General features: G+C 44.5%; 1 long non-coding RNA gene across 1 annotated transcript; it reads right to left on the bottom strand.

Moving 5' to 3' along the window:
* Positions 1–580: 580 nt before the first annotated feature.
* LOC126497035 (uncharacterized) lies at positions 581–6,368 on the bottom strand. Its single transcript, XR_007590518.1, has 3 exons — positions 5,994–6,368; positions 1,508–1,587; positions 581–821 (listed from the first exon to the last, which is right to left on the bottom strand). It is a non-coding gene; the product is annotated as an uncharacterized lncRNA (long non-coding RNA).
* Positions 6,369–21,251: the final 14,883 nt, after the last annotated feature.

Here is a 21,251-nt window from a genome sequence, read left to right as displayed (position 1 = left end):
TGTTGCACAAATGGCCACGCTCCTGAAAGTGGTTAAAGGCTATTGTATCACGGTGCTGTGATGAGTCCTTATTTTCAGCAAATCATCAGTGGGATTGCCCCCTTTGAAATTTTGTGTTATTAGTCACATATTTTTTGATAGGAAGAAAAAATTTTTAAATTATGAGGAGCAAAGTTCATATTTAGTTGTTAGATAAAACTGCTAGTCAGACCAGCAAGATGTCTCCATGATTCAGGTCATACTGTCAGACCTGACGACCTGAGTTCAATCCCACAATTCCTCCCTCTGGCTTGCACACTTGCATCATCATGTACAGATGCTTGTGCATGAACACACATAAATAAATAAGCACATCAGTAGATGCTTAAAAGAAAAGAAAATGCTGCTAATATTTACAAGTTATTCCCTCGCACAATGACCTAGACACCTCTGTGTAGGGGAAGATACAGTCAATTTCTCTCTGTGAAAGCCTAATTGGTTAAGTGAGAAATACTGGTAGAAAAAGAAAAATAGGTTTTACAATAATTGTTTTATTCACCCTCAAAAGAGCATATCCCCAACAACTTATTCCTAGCCCAACTTAAAACTCATACTTTTCACAATTAACATTTACTGAACAAATGTAAGAGGAGACATGTCAACCATTCCTCTGTAGGAACATCTGTTTCCAAAGGAATGCTGGCAGCGTGTGTGCACGCGGTCAGTCTGCTAGGCCCGGAGATGGCAATCTGCTTCCTTCTTGCCCTGGCCTTTCTTGCTCAGGGAACCCGTGTTGAGAGGCGTGCAGGGCAGAGTTTGAAAGGGGTTACTGTACATTCTTCCTGGAGAATAAACAAGAGATTGGAAACAGGAAGTTCTCATAAATCTGTACCTTAAATATGTATATTCAACATTTGCAATATGTCCATTTATAAAAAATCTCTAGAAAAATAAGGTGCAGCTCCAAAAAAAAAAAAAAAAAACCCAACACTCCTAGTCATGCCGTCAACAAATATTTACTGAGTTAACCGATTCCTTTGAGTTGAAGGTGCCATTAAGCTCTTTCTTTAAGGACCAACACCCTCCGTATTTTCCATAAGATCATTGTACTTTACCCATCCAGTTGGCTAATCGGAATTTCACAAGATCCTTTAGTGGCCTTCTACTCATACTCAGCTTTTACTGGGTTTTCAAATATTTGGTCGGCAAAAGGTTTTATGTAAAATACTTAGGGTAGGGAATCCAACAACCAATATCTGACTAAGACAACAATCTAGTTTTAATATTGATGGAAGGGCACAGTACTTGGGTTTAATTGTAAGCTATAAAACAATGGCTGTAGAGAACATAACTCCTTCAAAGTTAAGATTTGATGGATGAGAGAGACTTTGCTTCGAGCTAACAACACAGAATTAAAGGGAGGCTTGTTGAAATCAAGAGAAAAATAGCATCTAGTGGCCACAAAAACAATAAAAAATGCATAAACTGCATGTCATTGCTTATGTTCATAAGAATTCCCTAGACTTACCTGGATGGAGGTGGGTGGTCCTTGGACTTCCCACAGGGCACGGAACCCTGATTTCTCTTTGGGCTGACGAGGGAGGGGTACTTGATTGGGGGAGGGGGAGGGAAATGGGAGACAGCGGTGGGGAAGAGACAGAAATCTTTAATAAATAAATAAATAGCAACAACAACAACAACAAAAAGAATTCCCTAGACTTGATATGTTCATTGCAATTGTGAACTTAAGTGTTATTGCCTATGCTGGGTCCAGACAACAGGCTCCGCCAACAGTCAGTCAAAGGAGAGGTAGGGGCTCACAGGGCCCTATCTTTATCTATGAACTATTGGCTGTTAATAAATTCTGGGAAAGGAAGAGGTTCTGTCTTTATTTGTGCCATCACTGCTGATCTCTGTAGGCTCCAAGGGACAACTCCAAACCCAAGGTCACACAGATGGCCTTGGTTAGTCTCTGAGGGTCACAAAACAAAAGCAATAGACAGGAATGTGAAAGAGAGATTTGCATGAAGGAGAAACAGAGGTGCTAGGGATGGGAGATAGAAAATTGGTCAGTACGGCTTACCATACATGGGAGAAAATATCTAAAATTGATTTTAATAAATAAAAATTTGATTGTTTTCCAAGGTATCCAGTGGGCAGCATTAGGAAACAAAAGGGAACCCTGACAGCTCTTTGGACTGGAGAGGGAGGGGGAGAGGATTGGAGGGAGGAGGAGGGAAATGAGAGGCTGGGAGGAAGCGGAATTTTTTTTTTCAATAAAAAAAATTTTTTAAAAGTGTACTGTGCAATTACTTCATTGTATTGCACCTGAGAAATCATTAAGTTTATCTGTGTGACATTTCACAAATTCAGAAGACACCACGAAAACAGCCTGGCATCAGGACCAATGTAACACTGTTTTGACACTAGGCCAACCACTTAATTTCAACAAAACTCCCACTGAGAATACAGAAGTTTAAGTTATTTACTTATGATGATCAGGTAAGCAAATGAAGTGGAACAGAAATACAGTCGTGCAGTAATTTCCCGTGCAAATGAGAAGAATTTTGTAGAGTTCTAGAATACCATTCTGTTCCAACAACTCTCAGTTAAGTTTTATATTCAGGGATGTGCTGTGATCAATTTCCCTGCCATCTTGTTTGTTTGCTTGCTTGCTTGTTTTTACATTCCAACCAAAGTTCCCCCTCCTTCCTCTCCTCTCACTCCCTTCCCCCATTCCCCATCCCCACCCACTCCTCTTCTGTTTCTCTTCAGAAAAGGGCAGGTCTCCCATGGATCTCAGTCAGCCATGATATGAAGTTGCAGTGAGACTAGGCACTGCCTTTTCTGTTAAGGCTGAACAAGGCAATCCAGTAAGAAGAACAAGTTCCAAAAGCAAGCAACAGAGCCAGAGACAGTCTCTGCTCTCACGGTTAGGAGTTTCACACGAAGACCAAGTTACACAACTGTAATATATATGCAGAGGGTCTAGGTCAACCCCATGCAGGCTCGCTGGTTGTGGGTTCAGTCTCTGTGAGCCCCAATGAACCCAGGTTAGTTGGTTCTGGTAGGTTTTCTTGAGGTGTGCTTGACCCATCTCACTCCTATAATCCTTCCTGCTCTTCTTGCACAGGATCCCCTGAGCTCCGCCTAATGTTCAACTGTGGGTCTGCATCTGACTCCATCAGTTGCTGGATAAAGTCTCTGTGATGATAGCAGAGCTAGACAAATATAATTAGGAATCATTTCATTGACTTTTTGTCTTTTTTTTTTTTTTTGTCAGTCATGTTTGGTTCTATCCTAGGTCCCTAGGGTATCCTGCTTCTAGGTCCTGGCCCTCAGGGCTGAGCTCCCTCTCATGGGATGGTTCTCAAGCTGGGTCAGTCATTGTTTGGTAATTCCCACAATTTCTGCTCCATCTTTACCCCAGCACATCTTGCAGACAGGACAAATTGTAGGTCAAAGGATTTATGTCTGGGTTGGTATTCATGCCCTCCACTGGAAGCCTTGTCTGGTTACAGGAGATGGCTGGTTCAGGCTCCGTTTTTTGACACAGGGTTTCTCTGTACCTCTGGCTGTCCAGGAACTCCCTCTGCAGACCAGACTGGCCTCGAACTCACATTGATCCACCTGCCTCAGCCTCCTAAGTGATGGGATTAAAGGCGTGTACCAGCCCGGTTTCCTTATCATCTTTAAAGAAGTCAAGTGTGCTGGGTATTTCAGTGAGGCCGCACTGCTCCGTACTAAGCCTTGCCCGCTCGCGGGTATACAGCATCACCCTCTAGCTCTTAGTCATCAAGCTGTTAGTGCATCGCTGATGTGACTGCAGCAGTTCCTCTCCCCAAGGTCCAGGGAGCTACTACCATGGCGGAGACAAGCTCTACAATGTCCACGTGTGCTCATGCAATTGTGTGTGTGTGCATGCATGTGTGTGCGTGCGTGTGTGTGTGTGCAAGAAATGCCTGCACAACCAAAAACATGAGCACACAGGAAAATCTAATTCCATAGCAAGGGAATGCTGTCCCCTCCCTCCAGGCAAATCCAAATGTGTGTCTGCTCATGACTGAACTGTCCAGAAGGGTTAGCAGGCTCTTGTGTCAAGGAGCCCTCAAAGCTACCATTTCACACACCTTGTGGGCCTGAAGATTTAGACAAGTCACAGGATGTCGGAGGAGAAACTTCAGAGGTGCTGTTGCTTTTATTTCTGATTTCTTCTGGTTTTTCTAGGAGCTGTCCTCTATTTCATGGCTGTATGCCTTGCTCTAAATGTAAACAGCACCAAGGACAGAAAATGACTGCCACACTTGATGCCAAACAAACACAAGATGACAAGCACAGATTCTTGGCTTCATATTAAAGCTTAGGTTTTTTTTTTTTTTTTCAACAAACCCCTTTGTTGTCTCTGAAGACAATGGTCCCAGTGTTTCTGAGCCAGATCCCTGTGACCCTGGGCTGAGCCTCCCTTTCCACAACCCAAAAGAGATCATTGTACACATGGAAGTAGTGTCCTCTTTGGCTTGAAAGCCAGCCATCACTCCCCTCCTGTTGGGCTGCTGCAGAAGGCTTTCTTCGCTGGTACTAAAAGCTGTGCTATATAAAACTTGGGCTTCACCAAGTCCAGGGTGAAGTCTGTGCTTGGTGGTTTCTGCTGGGGCAAGAAATGGTAGTTCCATTGTGGTCTCTACAGCGTCTCCATTGGAGGGAGCAGAGGATTCCTCCGTTCCATTAATTTAATGAAGGTTTCCATACGAATTGGTATTTATTGTTTTGGCTTCACTAGATGGAACCTCTGGGCATCTTACTCTGATTGTAACCCACAGTTGAGCAGAGGAATAGCCCTGAATAGCCCCAGCATGTATATGCATGAGAAGCTCAACATAGACAGTGAACTTCTCATATCAGGTGATGGGTGGTCCTCTATGTCACCATGAGGGATAATCATGGGTGACAGCTGACATGTGGGAAAAAGGAAGCTCAGCTGAGGAATGGTCCCTAACACTGGCATGTCAGCAGAGCATTTTCTTAATTCATGATTGATGTCGGAGGGCCCAGTCCACTGTATTACTGTATTCCTATCCCTGAATATTTGTGATAATAAAACTTGTGGGAGACACAACTCAGAGGTTAAAGTCACATGATTCTCTAGCAGAGGAGTTGAGTTTTGGTTTCCAGCACCCATTCCAGGCAGCACACAGAGATCTACCACCTGCAGCACGTGTACACGTGCACACACATACACACACACACACACACTTTAAAAATAATAAAAGTAAATCTTTAAAAAAAATAACTAGTGAACATCACACTCAGCCACTGCTGCAATGGCATGGTATTTATAAAGAAATTGATGAGCCAGTCATGGTAGCTCACGCCCTTTATCATAGCACAGGAGACAGAGATAGGCAGATCTCTGAGTCCTAGGCCAGCCTGCTTTACGTATTGAGTTCCAGGCCAGCCAGGACTACATGTGAGACCTTGCCTGGGAAAAGAAAAGGCAGAGGAGCAAAAGAGAAGAAAGTGACAGTCACCAATGCTCTTCCTACATCTGCAGCTCTGCTGTCTACAATGGAGCCGTCGTCAGTCTCCATCTTCCAAACTGTCCTGACAAGAGATCAATGTCATCTGTCTTATATCTGAGAAACTGAGTGGGAAACTTAGATGACTTCATGGTGGTCATGCGAACACTACGGCATACGAGAATCTGATTTCTGTTCTCCTTACTGTGATTTGAGTGGAAGGCGGCAGACAAGATGGAAATATAAACAACACAGTGTTCGCAAACCACCTGGTGATCCAGGAGATGACACTGCGTGGTCTTGCTAAGGCTTAAGAAAGAATCCATTTATTCTTCAAGTACAATGAGCCATTTTCTAAGAAACTATAGTTCCTCAATCACAACATCATAACTAGGTCACTGTGGGAATGACCCGAAGAAACCATCCCCACTATGCTTCCATTCATTCATTCCTTCATTCATCCATCCATGAATCTTTTTAACACATTTATCTACTTACTTATTTTAGGAATAATGACTTTCCTCTCTTGCTTAGACTTTCAGTCCTGACATCATCCTTAGTAAACTGATCAAATAACAGCCAACAATCAGAGCGGAGGAAGTGATTCTATAGCGCACTTCTTGTATATATGGAAAAGTCTCATCAATAAAAATGAATGCGCCAGAGCATAGTTGGTTTCAATAGAACATGCTTTCCCTCTTCCCGTAGATCTGTTTCAGTTTAAATTTCCCGCTAAAGAAGAGACAGTTGCTCAACATTTGTGACAGAAGAGAATTCAATTCACAAATGCAAAGAGATTTTTGCGGCTTCACTATAATGAATTAAAAAAGAAACGGAATTCTGTGTGAGTGAAATTCAGTTCACTTCATCTTTATCTCCCTAAGAGCCTTGATAAGGAGCTCATTCCCCATCAGAACTTTGTAATATCCAGGATGAAATTCACAGAAATAGAAAGTTGGACAGAAAATAGAAGTTGGCGGTATGAGCTTTGCACTCCGCCAGTGTGCGCAAAGTGGAACTGAACTCGGGATGGCAGAGTGCGGTGAGTGAGTTTCTCCAGGAGACAAGCCATGGACCAGAAGCTCCAACAGCAGCCAGATTCCTCTGTGCACAGCTGGGATGATCGGTCTCCACGGCCAGCTGGATCGTTCTACTGCTGCTTTCAACATCAGTGACACGCTGACTCACGCCACAAACGTTTAACAGCTGAATCACATTGGATCAAAAAGAAACTGCATTCTAGGTGAGAATCGCCAGGAAACACACGTATGGGTGCTTCTAGAGAGGTTTGCCTGAGGTGGGAAGATCCACCCTGCGTGTGCGAGGCGTCATCACCACACGGGCTGGGAACTCAGGTGGATAATCAAAACGAGGGGCTGTACCCAGAAATTAAGCCGAAAGTCATTTCCTCACTTGAGGCGCTTTCTGTTTGGTATTTTGTCAGGCAACAAAAACAACAACAAAAAATCAACTAGCAACATTGAAAAAGCTCCCTAAGTGTTGTTCTCCACTTAGCATTTCCTGAGCAACAGAAAATACCAAACCCAAGAGCAGGATCTGGGATCCTGTAGATCCAGCTGTGCTCTGCCATCTCAACAAGAATTTCCAGAAAAGCTGCCACAAAGCAGAGTTGAGTTCCTGAGGAAGATGATTTTAGGAGATGGAGAAGCGGCCCAGGGGTTAAAGCTCTTGTAGCATACGCATAAGGACCAGCATTCAGATCCCCGAAACTCAAGTAAACGCCAGGAGGGAGAGGCAGCTCACCTATAATCCCAGTCTGCCCCTGAGAGCAAAGGCAGGGGAGCCCCAGAGCAAGCCTGCGAGGAGATGATCCATATGGGCTAGCTCTTCATTCACTTGAGGGACCCTGCCTCGGTAAGTAAAGTGGAAAGAAACTGAAGAAGACTCCTGGCATGAGACTTGGGCCTCCACAGCTGTTCACACAGATGTGCTAGGATCTCTCTCACACACACACACACACACACACACACACACACACACACATACCAGAGACAAAAGAGAAAGAAGGAGTTTTAGTGCAATGTTCATACAGATGTTAAGGGAGCTGCGGGGTGTGTGTGGGGGAAGGGGCTTAGGAAAGGATGGTGCAGGCCTTAGCTGCTTCCTGGCCTGTCTCTGTAGTAAAATACTCTAACGAAAGCAATATAAGGAAGCTTAAAAGGTTTCCTTAGTTCATAATCCAAGGCACAGCCTGACATGACAGGGAAGGAGAGTCAGTAGGAGACTAAAGCAGATGGTCACATCGAACCTACAGTCAGAAGACAGAGCAATGAACACAAGGTTGCTGCCTAGGTCCTCCTCACCGTTAACACAGTCCAGGACCCAGTCAGGGAATGGCTCCACCCACATCAACAAACCACCCCACATTAACCAAGGTAATCAAAAGATGCTAGCACATATATCTTGCTCAGAGGCCTCTCTCCCAGGTGATTCTAGATTTGCGTCCGATTAACAACATCACCATCACAACGACGCTTCTCAAGAGAGAGTCACGCTTGTGTTGGCACCGGAGCCACGTGAATGATTCTGGGAGCCCTTGAAGTTGCACCTCAAAGTGTTTTTAAGGGAGCCATCTTCTCCGGGAAATGAGCCTAGGGTGGTTTCTGAGGCCCATGGATGGCATTAAACCCGATAATGCACCACCGAGAGTTGCATTATCAAGTTGCATTATCATTCACAAGGGTTGCACAGAGAATTGCACCTGCCGTTCACTCTCAGCACGGTTATAGCCTATCTGTGAGTCTCAGATCACAGGCTTGCATCTGAAAAAGAGAAAAGCCCTGCTTGAGATTGCATGGGCTTAGACCTTAAGCTTGGCTCACTGCTGTGCAACATTTAAAAAGAAGACTGCCTCTGTGCTGGCAACCGTCATAGAAAGTGTTGTTGACTGTGCCAGGATTCTTCCGGCTTCAGCCAGATTCCAGAGCGGGGACTCCCTCTGCATTCTTGTGCCCCTTACTCTTCTTCTTTCTATCCTGCCGCAGAAAGACAAGATGTGTCTTTTCACAACTTGTTCTTGCTGACCTCATACCTTCGTTTTTAATTTTTAATAATGGCGGTGCCACAGGATAAGATCGGAGCCCCACATGAATAACAGCTTTTTTGCACAATCATGCAATTTTTTAAAGAAAACGTAATTATAAATAGTTTTCAAAACCAAGGAAGAGGAAGGAGATCAGATTTAAAAAACTAAAGAGAGCAAAATCACTGATACTCTGGGCCTGTGCCTCCAGTATACTCTCCTATCATCTTCTTTCCCACTTGGAAATTCTCCTTAGAACTCTCTCCTTCTCCCCCTTGGGCTCTGCCCTGTTTTAACCCAGAAGCTCAATCTGTCACTACAAATCTTTGAAGTTTGCCGGTGTACAAGCTCCACAGCATTCTACCAAGTACTGGGCTTAATGAACCTTACTGCAAAGAATTTGGAGAAGCCAGTGAAGGCGAGCGGGGGATCCCTTCTAGTTAATGCAAACAGAAGCAAACTCCCTTTGCTGCAGCCCGGAGAAGAGAAGTCAAGCAGATTAACACCATAATCCTTTGATTACATTTTTGTCCCTAAACACAGCCCCCAGCAAAGCAGAATGCAGGCTTCCAAATCTCTCCTGCTACCTGTCTTGACTCTTTGTAGTCTGTCTGGCACAGACCGCTGCTTCTGCCGGTTTCCTAGAGCTTCGTCTACTGCAGAAAGCATCCCTTTGATCACAGTTTGACTTTCCATTCAGCTACCAGCTGGATGCACACATCCACAGTCTCAGCTTTGCTTTTCCGATGTCCAGGCTCATCACACGGCCGGGAGAAAAAGTGAAAATGTCAGAGCAAATCTGGGTTCGGTTTGCAGCAAAGTAAGTGTTTGTGGAATCCAGAAAAAAGAAGTCCTGGTTTGGGAATACACAACACACACACACACACACACACACACACACCACGACAAAGAAGAGAACAGCTGAAGGGCAGATAAGAGCTCTTGGGAGTTTCTAGAGCCGTGACCTTGGTCTTCAGCAGTGGCTCAGTCCTGATCCTCTGTTGTTTCTGCCAGTATCTTCCATCTGAGAACTTGTACCACACCGTTCCTTTGATTCACACTTTGGGCCTTCACATCTCAGATTTAAAACATAAAACCTGTCCTCCCTTTCTGCGTTCGCAGTATCCATCACTAGACACAAGAATATTTCACATCTGGCCATGCAGATGTGTGTGGCTTTCTGCCTATACACCAACCAATCATGTGTCCATCATTTAATCTCATGCCCAGGGATGGAGTCAAACCCAAAAGTTGTGGGCCCATACTGATAAGGTATCAATCATAAGCAATGATTTTGTCACCATTCTGTTTCTGGTCAGCTGATTATACAACAGAGGTTCCCATTCCCTTCATCAGGCTTCCCAGTTATTATAGCAAATGTTATAAATGGATACACAAATGTCATCAGGTAACATTTGGGAAGAGATCACCTGTAGGAATAAGGCTAAGAGTGGAGTCAACCTGGAATCTGCCTGTGGGCCTAGCAACAGGTGCTGTCAGAGGTACTGGTCATGCCTAGCCAATGAGAGACAACCGCACAATGCCAAAAGCTAGGAACCCAGCCTGGGTGCAAGGCTCTCCCCATTGCTGAATAAACAAGTCTTCTCTTTACTCCCAGTGTCTATGCCACTGACACCACGCTGTCTCACTCCCTCCTTCTAGGGAGCCGTTAGGACCCAGCGATAATCACCTACTCCCATAACTATCTCTGGTCCTCACCTTCTAGGAATCTGTGTGTTTATCCTCCATCAGTTCATCAGAACATGACCTTCCGGGGTCTTATAGAAGCTTAAATTATACAGGTATGATGGATTGTATTACCCATCATTAGTAATCAGTTCAATCTTCACCCCTCACCCTCCTCTAGTTTGGAAGACGAAGCTAAAAATTCCAACTTTCTAATCACAGTTGGTTTCCCTGGCAACTAGACAGCGTAAGGTTCCAGAGACATGCACCAAGAGTATGTTTCTTAAAACCAAAGAAGATGTTCGTATCAAGCAGAAAACACCAGGATTTAGGGACTGTATGTTAGATACCCCTGCCACTGGAAAAACCCTTAAGTCCTAGGAGCTCTGTGTCAGAAACTGGGGCCAAAAAAACAATTGTTAGAACAGAATTCTGCTTGTACTCCATTGCCAAGGTCGTTAGCAGCTAGGAACCTAGGAACTATGGAGTGACTGTAGATATATTTAGTTGTTTGGGTGTTTTTGTTTTTTATTTTTTATGCTTGTTTGGTTTAGGGGCTTTGATTTTTTTTTTTTTTTGAGGCAAGGACTTACTATGAAGCCCACATAAAGCTCAAGGTTTGTCTGTCTCTTCCTCTGAAGTCCAGGATTATAAATATGCACCATATGCCCAGCTGATATGATCTTACTATACAGTTTTATTATGATTTTTCTTGGGTTTTTGAGTCTCAGCTTTCCTGTACCGTATCTGACTTAGCTTGTCCCATAACTCCATGTTTTCATCCCTGATCCCAGGTCTAATTGCACCAGGGCCCAGCATTCTCTACAGCTATATCCCCAACTGTCATGGAACAAAGCATAGTTGCTAACACACACGCAATTGCCTGAACACAGAGGAGAGCTCCGCCTTGCACAATGAAATAGAGGATTATACTCAAATGAGATCTCACTCCCCAGAGGAATGAGAAGTCCAGGAGAGCACCAGCCTGTCTCCATGCATGGTAGGAAAACATTATTCCTTACCAACAACATGCCCGAGGACAATGTTTGCTTCTCTTTTATACCTGAGTACACCCATCCTCTGTGCTGTGGAGAGCCTGCCAAGTCATCAAATGACCGTGGCACACTCACTGGGAGGCTTTGCCAGTTATCTGAAAAATGTCCAGCTTGTTTCCTAAGGTCATAGAGCTGCTGCAGACAGCCGAGATCCAGACATGAAAATAAAGCAAAAATGCAAAGAGGAACAGTATTTTCTTTCTCCCAACATGTTTTTATTATTATTTAGGAATTCAGCTTAATGCAAGAGTCCTCCCAGGTCCACCTCACCCTTGTGACCATCTCCAAAAATGAAGAAGAAGAGGAAGAGGAGGAGGAAGAAGAGGAGGAAAAAAAGGAGGAGAAAGAGAAAGAAGAGTATACACACAAAAAAAATGAACTTGATATGTACATATACCAAGTTCAATTTGTGTTGCATTACCTGTTTATTCACTGGAGCATGCTCAAACCCCCAGTGACCAATTCACAAGAGAATTGAGTCCTTCCGCACTGACACCCCGCCAGAAGCCATCAGCTGTGGAGAGCTACACTTCAGCGGCCCTATCACAATTTTTAAGGGTTCTCTTCATGGCTGCCTGTCTACAGTGTTTCTTTGAGGGGGTGGGGAGAGGTTGTCGTGGAAGCCTTCTGTGTCTCTCCTCTCAACTGTGAGTCTGCAGTCATCAACACCACTGTAAAAGCAGCTTCCTTGTCATGTAGAGCGGCAGCATGGACTCCCACATGGCCTCTGGTGAGAGCACAGTCCACTGACCTCGACATGGTCTCCAGCAGCAGCGCAGATCTTAAACATCAATGCATCCCTCAGTCACAGCCTGGAGCAAAGACATCTTCATGGCCCTCGGTGGCAGCCCAGGCTGTACACATGAAAATGGTCTGCAGAAGCAGCATGGACCACAGACATCTGCATAGCCTCCAGGAGTAGCACAGACCAAGGATGTCCACCTGGCCTCCAGCAGTCGCGCGGACCACGGACATCGACATGGACTCAGGTGGCAAAGATATCAACCTGGCCTCAGGCAACAGCCTAGGCCACAGACATCCATTTGACCCCTGGAGGTTAAACAGACCATGATCTTAGGCAGCAGCACAGACCATGGACAACAACATTGCTTCCAGCAGCAGCATGGACCAGCAACAGAAGCCACGGACACCTCTGGTTTCATGGCCTCCAGGGGCAGTGCAGACCATGGAGGCCTTTCTAGGAGTCCCAGTCCAGAAAATGAATCATTCTCCATCTCAGACATCCATCATTGCTCAGAGGCAGGGTAACTGTGTGGCTGGGCAGGGACAGAGCCTGTGCAGGCTCCAGACTGCTGCACACCACCCTGCCAGCCCTACTCGGCAACAACATGTTGTGTCCCTCGTCCTCTGCAGCCTTCTCCCACACCTGTCACCAACGCGGACTCTCTAGCTCCTCCTCTCTCTCCGTGCCCGCACCACTTGGCTCCTCCATCTTTCTCACCTATTTCCCATATACTTGATCATCAAAGTGGCATTGCATGTGTCACACAGTTTTTGTCTGTCTGTCTGTCCAAACAGACAGACATGTGAATACTCATTGCGAGGAGTCAGAGGTCTGGTTCAAGGTCTCTGGTTTCTGAGGCACGGTAAATACTGGACCATCACCAAGACTGTCTCAGATAGCCTGCTGCTGCCCAGAGTCAAGATGATCTGGTGAGCAAGCAGGGCATCCAGGGGCAGAATCCAAGCAAGTTCCAGGCCACTGCACACCTCCCTGCGCAATGCCAGCTGCCCAAGGCTCACTGGGCACGACCTTTGTGCACGTAGACTGTGGCAGTGCCTTAGGCCTGCACTCCCTTCCCCCCAGCAAGTCAAACAACAGCCAGGACTGCAGACCAGCCCATACACCTCCCTGTCCTTTCTGCGGGCTGTCCCATGGCTCACCCTGCGTGACGATGACCTTCGTGCCTCCTCCAGCCTCCAGGCAGTGCTCTCCTTCTCCGGGAAGGGTGAGCAGTGGCTCCATGAGGAGGGTCGGCCCTATTTAGTAATGCCATGTTCTTTGTTCACCTTTCCGTCCTGTCAGCCCACTTTTTCAAAGCATCTTCCCATATGACCGCATTTTCAGTTGCTCCAGAGATAGTGCAGGCTCCTCCTCTGCTGCCTTTACCCTCAGATTCTCTATGGATCTCTCAGGCTCTTTGGAGCTCCTCTGGGATCCTCCAGATGCTACAGGCAGCCACCATCTTAAGTCAATCCTCGGCATTTTGTTTTAAAAGTGACAAACCAATTTGTAGAAGTGTTAGCATTATTTTATCTGATAGTGAATGATTATTTAAGGGAAGATATTAGAAAGAATATGATTTAAAATACTAAATACCAAAAGTCCAACAATATCATCTCTCAGGGGAGATGGCTGAATGGCTAAACCCTGGCTGCTCCTCCAGAAGACCCATGTTAGAGTCCCAGGACCTAAGGAGCAGCTCACAACCATCCATAACTCCAGTTTAAGGGGATCCAGTTCCTTCTTCTGTCCTCCAAGGGTACCAGGCATGCACATGATACACAGATTGCACACAATAAAATGCTCATACACATGAAATTATTCTTGTTGTTGTTAAGTAATAATAACCCCTTGGTATTTATCAGTGGATAGGATTATCAGCTCCTAATACAGAAGTCTGAACTTTTAACAGAATGATAATTTTACTTCTTTCCTTCTTCCTTCCTTCCTTCCTTTCTTTCTTTTCTTCTCTCTTTACTTTTCATCTTTACTCTGTAGCCCAGGTTGTCCCAAAACTCACTATATAGCTCAGGCTGCCTTTAAACTCACATCAAGGCATTTGTCTCAGCCTCCTGAATGCTGATCCTCTGTAAGAGTAGCAAGTGCACTTAACCACTGAGTCATTTCTCCAGCCACACACACACACACACACACACACACACAAAGGGAAGGGAAGGAGCTAGGGAAGAAGGGGAGGAGAGAGGGGAGGAGGAACCCAGGAATTTTTAGATGAACATTTGATGCAACTGCCTTACTTGTAGAGCTCCTTATGAAAAGCATCATCATCTGTAACCAGACCCCACGCACCCTGTGCAATGGATTCTTATCAACATGCTTCAAAAGAGGGCACTCTGAACTCTGGCTGTCACTTTAGCATTAATTTACCTTGGGATACTATGTGAAGCATTTAATATTTCCAAGTATGTTAAGATAGTTGACTGCATCACAAACACCAGATTTTATTGGTGACAAAGTTTCTTGCCCACCGGACAACTGAATGAGAATATTCTTGGTAAGCAGGCAGTTTTCCTTCACCTGTGATTCAGGGATTCAGGCTCTTCCACGGCACAATTCCCCTACCCACCAGGACTTTAGAATCCTCTGCATAACACTCCCTGTCTACTCCTCCACTCTCTCATCTTATTCAGACTGCTATGGAAGTTTGACAAGTGTTCTGTTCCCACACTTGCCATCTTCAACACAGCCCCAGAACAGAAAGAACAATCTTTTAAAGACATGCTATACCTTATCTACTATATTAAGTCCTTAATTCGTAAGAGAGAACACACCTCTTGGCCTATGACCCAATGCTTTCTTATTACATACATAATGAGGGGCATCTTAAAACCCAGAGAACTCACTAATGGTAACTGATTGATTTAAAATTTGCCTGTTAAGTCCTATGGGAGGAAAAAACACCCCAAAACCAAGCAAATAAAACCGCACATAGTCTACACTTTCAACACATTATGATTGAAAATATTATGGTACTAAAATTAGCTGTAAGTGGAGATATTAATGGAATCCCAGCTGAGCTCCCAACACCCACACACTACTGAAAGAAGGATTGTACATGAAGGAGAGGAAAGGGGCCTTGTAGAGTTCCAGGAAAAGATCAAAGGCGTGCCCAGAGCTTAGACATGGTACTGTTAGAATCATCCCCAGAAAGGAAAGTACCAGAAACCTGGCCTCGGATCAAACTTGGGGAAATTCTAGTACCAGGCGAAGGCAAGTAGTGGAGGATGTTAGACACAGGCCTTGCTATTTCTAAAGAGCACTGCTGGGGTGTGGGGAGCAGTGAACATGGGGGTAGGGTAGGAAACTGTTACAGAGTTGGAGATGTCACTTTTGGAAACATGGGAGCGATGGAGAAGAAAGAAGTAAAACGAAATTGAAAGCCTCTACTAAGTCAAATGAAACACACAACAGAAAATCAAACTACACCACCATCGTCTTCCTGACACATCCACCCATCCATAAAGTACCACCCTGGGATAGCACAGAGTGTCAGAACAGAAGCACCAAAGTAGGAGCACTGACCACAAAATAAATAGGAATAAAAATAGCAGCTAAAATCCTGACTTCCAAATCTGCCCCAAAGCTGTAGAAATGGGATTCAATGCTCCAAACTGAACTAAGTAACATGAGCATTTACAAATATGGAGGCGCTCTAGAGTCAAAGACTATGAGCAGAAAATGAGGAAGGAGGAGAAGAGACAACATACGTCAGAAATAAGACAGTCACAGGCTACCAGAGATGAGATGCGAGTAAAAATTTAAAAAAAGAAAAGCAGTCTGTGGTGATTTGAATAAGAATGGTCCCCATATACTTGTATATTTGAATGCTTGGCCACTAGGGAGTGGCAATGGTTAAAGGGATTAGGAGGTATGGCTTTGTTGGAGGAAGAGTGTCACTGAGGGTGGCCTCTGGGGTTTCAAATGCTCAAGCCAGGCCCTGTGGCTGTCTCTTCCTGCTGCCTGTGGATCTGAATGCAGAACTCTCAGCTACTACCTCTTCAGCACCATGTCTACCTCCATGCCACCATGGTCCCTGCCATGATGACAATGGACTAAACCTCTGAAACTGTAAGCCAACCCACAGTTATAAAAGAAAGCCAACTTTCTTTTATAAGTGTTGCCATGGTCACGGTGTCTCTTCACAGCAATAGAACACTAACCAAAGCACAACCTAAAGAATAAAAGTGAAATATGCTAATAAAACCATAAAATAGCTGAAGATGGTTGGTAAATGGGCAAAGGACTCACAGGTATTCACCACCATCTTCCACAGTCATGACAAGACTGGTTTGAGTAAATTAGCAGTGAGTTCTAAATCCAGTAAAAAAAATTTTTTGAAGAGAAATAGGATATCTACATGATTTGGGGGTGACTTCTCAATTGGGAAACTTGTTAGTTTCAAGATAAAGGAAGAAGAGGAGGAGACGAGATGTAAGAGGAAGAGAATAGAGATGAATAGGAGGAGGAAGAAGAGAAAGGGGAGGAGGAGAAATTGGATCACACTGTGACCACATGACCAGGTAAACAAAAGTAACATTACCTTGAAGGCAGATGGAGGACACAATGTGCCCACAAATATGACGCTCTAAGAAAGTGACATCAATTTTTTTCACCTTCTGTCATGACACGCATGTGCATCTCTTTTCGACCCTGGAGAAGCTTCAGTTGACCCCTAAATGAGGAGCACACAGCTTTTACAAAAGGGGGCGCTGTATTGTTCACAAATATCAACGCCCATCATAGAAGATACAAAAGGGTTGTTTAAATGTGCCAGATTAAAGAAAGCAGAAGAGATATGACTGTCAAATGTCACAGGCCACCTCACACTCTCCTGTGCCTGAGGAGCAAGTCTCTGGAGGACATTTGGGTCAACTAACAAAGCTGGGATAAGAAACATTTGACTCTATTGTATTATGTTAGTATTAATTGCAGTGGAATTTTATAAAAACACTTTTTTAGTTGGGGTCTTACTATGTAGCCCAGACAGTCCTCCTCTGCCTCTCAAGCGTCGGGATTATAGCCATGTGGCAGTACACTCATCTTTCATAAAGGAATGTTCTTATAGAGACATTCACACTGATGAGCTACATAGTAAGACCCAGGCTAGCCTGAGCTACAAGATCCTGTCTCAAAAACAAAACAAGATGAGAGGTACCAACTAAAATTGCTAGGGATATAGTACTATGATGGAGGCAACTTAGTCTAAAGTTACTCAAAATATTATTTATGTATGTGTGGAGATAGAAAAGGGCACAGGTGGAGGTAGCAACGGCCTCCTGTGTGTTATTATCAGGTGATATGTGTAAATTAGACATTGTTAGCTTCCAGACACACCTGGCCCCACCTCTTGGGGACTTGGCAGAGTACATTACCCCTGCCTGCACACACACTTTCACTTTCTCTCTCTCTCTCTCTCTCTCTCTCTCTCTCTCTCTCTCTCTCTCTCTCTCTCTCTCTCTCTCTCTCTCTCTCTCCCCCCCCATCCCCCACAAGGCCACTCTGAGCTCCCTTTCTCCCCTCTCCCTTGCCTTCCCCCAATTAAACTCCCCAGGTAAACTCTGTGCCCTGTTTGTCCCTCATCCTCCCCACCAAGGCCCAATCTCACAGATGTGAGTCTCTTGTGTGCTGTTGTTATGTGAGAGTCAGCCATGATAATTTAAGTATGGGCAGGGCACCCAAAGGAAGTTCTTTACTTCCAACCATTATTATCTGCCCGAGAAGGACTCTGGCCATTGATAAATTTAAATAGAGGCCTGAGTCTCAATAGTTTACCCTGAAGCAATACCTGGTTGCAGTAAGAACCGCAAACAAAGATTACCTGACCACCACCCAAAAATAGACCATTTAAAAGAAATCCCTAGCATTCTAACCACTGTCCATAGGACCACCTGCCAGAGCAAACTCACCAGGACACCCCTAGACAAATGTCAGCCAATAAGGGGTCCTAAACCTCAGAAACCCCTCTCCCCCACCTTTACTACTATAAAAACCCAACTCTAACAGAGCTCAGGGCTCTCCATTTGTTCCAATACATTGGACATGCGGAGAGACTGCGTTTGCAAACTTGCTCTTTGCTTTACATACAGGACTCGGTCTCCTTGTTGGCTTTTGCAGGGACTTCGTGGATTTGAGCATAACACTATTGTTCTTGCAACATTCCTATAAGGCTGAAATTATTTCCAAATGCAAAATAATATAAGACAATATAAAGAATGAAATGGGATGGTTTTATTACTCCTTGACCCCCTTATGAGCTTCCAGACTGCATCTCTGAGAATTCAAGCACTTTCCCAACACCTGGGAGACCCAAGACACACTGCTGCTCACTGCTACATTGGCTGAATCCAGGCAGTGTGCCACCCTCTGCCTGCCAGGCTATACGAGAGGCAGAACTATGAGCCGCCACTTAGTTTTTGGTGCTGCAATCCCTTTATTGGGCTGCAAGCTCGTGAAGAAGAGCTTTATTGCCTTCTTCCTTTTCTGGTCACTCCCAAAACCTTGCATAAAGCCTTGAACCTAGCATGTGTACAACCATGTAAACTTTGCCCCCAATAATACTGCTGACTGAGGCAGCTAAGGAGCCAACCAGTGTACTGAGAACAATACATCTAAAGCTGGCATTTACTGTGAGAGTCCTGGGGCCAGGTTAGCATTTGGGGGAGGAAATTTTCCAGGCGGTGGATTAAAGGGTTGTAAATATTGATTAAATGAGTCAGAAGTAGTTCCAGCTTAACAGATTCCACAAAGTGGAGAAGATGGGGGAGGGGGCAGGAAGAAGAGGAGGAGGGCGGGAAGAAAGAAAGAGGGGGAGGGGAGAGAAGTTAATCTCCATATTCTCATGGTCAACAAGCTTCTTGACACTCTCCATATAATTCCATTGCCTTCACCATCCACCCTCCAGAAAATATCAGAGCCAAAAAGGTATTAGGTCACCATGAATGGGGTGAGGAAAGGTGGCAAATAATAAAGAGGAGAGGAGGAAAGGAAGGAGAGAGAGGGATGAGAGAAGGGGGAATCCTCAGTCACAGAGCTAAATAAGAACCCATCAGCAGGGGCTAGAGAGTTGGCTCAGCAGCTGAGAGCTCTGGTTCTCTTCCAGAAGATCTGAGTTCAGTTTCCAGCAGGCAAAACCTCAATCACACACAAAGTAATTGTCAGATCTCAAAGAGACCCAGGCTAGCTGTGGTGCTTATTAGCATGCCAAAGCTTCTGCTTGGCCTCTAGGCTCACTCAGTACCTGTGGATGCTCTAAGCACGTGTTACCCTGCCCCCTACCTTAAACCTCTGAGCCTAGGGCTTCTCTTCCCTTCTCCCAGCTTCTCTTTCCTAATAACCCTGCCATTTAGGCCCATGGTCCCTTGGTGTTCTCTCTCTCTCTCTCTCTCTCTCTCTCTCTCTCTGTCTCTCTCTCTCTCTCTCCTCTCTTCCTCCCTCCCCCCCTTCTTGCTTTCTTCTCTCCCTCTCTCACTCTCCCATCTTGCTCTCCTGTCTTGGCACCATTTAGTCCTCTCGTTGTGTCTAGTCTACTACATTTCTCTCTCTGCTGTGGACTCTCCTAGCTGCCTCTGGCTCTTCTCATCCTCACATCTACCATAAAAACCTTCCCCTCAACCATACCTTGGTGTGTCATTTTCTCATTCTCATTCAGTAATAAATATTTTTACATGGAACTCATGTACAACCCCATCGCAATCATAATGATAGCTATGCTTTCTGCATTTAAAGCTTCCAGAGCTGACAAAGAGATGACCATGAATCTATGGGAGCGTTTCTTAGGATTCCCCTCTTCCTGGTCTCAAAGGCCTTCATGAGACTAACACAGAGCACTAGTCTATGAGGTGAGAGTTAATAAGAATGCACTCTAAACCTCACAAATTATTACCAAAAACACAACAATAGAATATATTAATAAAGGTAATTTAGGGCTAAACAAATACCAAAATTCAGTAACAAAATAATCTTATTGCTAACACAAAACCACAGTACAGTCTCATTCCTCTGATTACTTTCACTGCTCCGAAAGATTCAGTCTCCCTGATAATCTAAACTGTTGTTTGCACCAAAAGCTACTTTAAAAGTATAGCGACCTAGTGATGTATGGAGGCAGACCTCTGTGAGTTCAAGGCCAGCCTGGTGTAGAGTGAGCTCCAGGACACACAAGGCTACACAATGAAACCCTGTCTCTAAAAAACCAATGGGGAGGGGGGGGGACAACAATCCATAATTAATAAAATAATAAATAAAAATTTTTAAAAAACGTAGAGGAAAGAGCTCCAGAAACTCATTAAACTAATCAGAAATTCAACTTCTCGCTTTAATTTTTTTCTTTTCAACTATTTTATTTATTGTTCATCTCAGAATATGTGGCTTCCTCAAAATTTTACCAAAGTGAAAATCATGAAAACAAATTGATGTATTAAATATCTGGACAAGGCAGCTCATTTTGCATTTTTGACTAGTTGAGGAATTAAACAGTCTCTGTGAAGGTCTCATTGTTAAATTTTGGGTCACACCCTAAACCTAAGTTGTGGATTACAAGGAATTCTCAGAGAAAGGTGTGTTTCCCAGCTTCCCATTGCCACAGTGGACCAGAAAAAAAAAAACATTTGGGTGGGACAAACTCGCACGCGTGCGCACACGCACTCACACACATACATGTATGCACACAGAGAAAGAGAGAGAATAGGAGTGGGGATAAACATTACTCGGCTTTTAAAAAGAAGAAAATTTTGTCATTTGTAACACAAGAACATTATGCAAAATTAAAAAAAAAAACAAAGCAAAGCGAGATAAGATCACATGACCTCACTATAGATGGAGTGTAAAACTGTGGAACTCACAGAAGCATGGGTCAGAATGCAGCTGCCAGGATGGAGTGGTAGAGCAGGAGGGAGTGAGATGCCGTCAATTGAGCACAGCTTCAGTTGTGTCCAGTGAACAAGCTCTGTCACATACACACAGTGGTGAGTAACTCAACAACAGCAAATTACAACATGGAAACTTGATGTGATGTAGACTGTAGTGTTCACTGGGACTCACGTCTGTGTGAAGTGATGATGTGTTAATTAGCTTATAATTGTGGTGGTCATTTCACAATGAATGAGCACATGAAAATTCAGTTCATACACCATAAATGAGATGTGTGATTTTCATCTGCCAGTTACAGCCTAATAAAACTGAGAAGAAAAAAGGAAATAGCAAAAGAGAGA

This window comes from Alexandromys fortis, unplaced genomic scaffold, assembly GCF_014885135.2.
Source record: "Alexandromys fortis isolate MF-2015 unplaced genomic scaffold, M_Fortis_MF-2015_v1.1 scaffold_25, whole genome shotgun sequence".
In the NCBI taxonomy this organism is placed as follows: Eukaryota; Metazoa; Chordata; class Mammalia; order Rodentia; family Cricetidae; genus Alexandromys; species Alexandromys fortis.
This window is presented reverse-complemented; position numbering and strand designations above follow the sequence as displayed.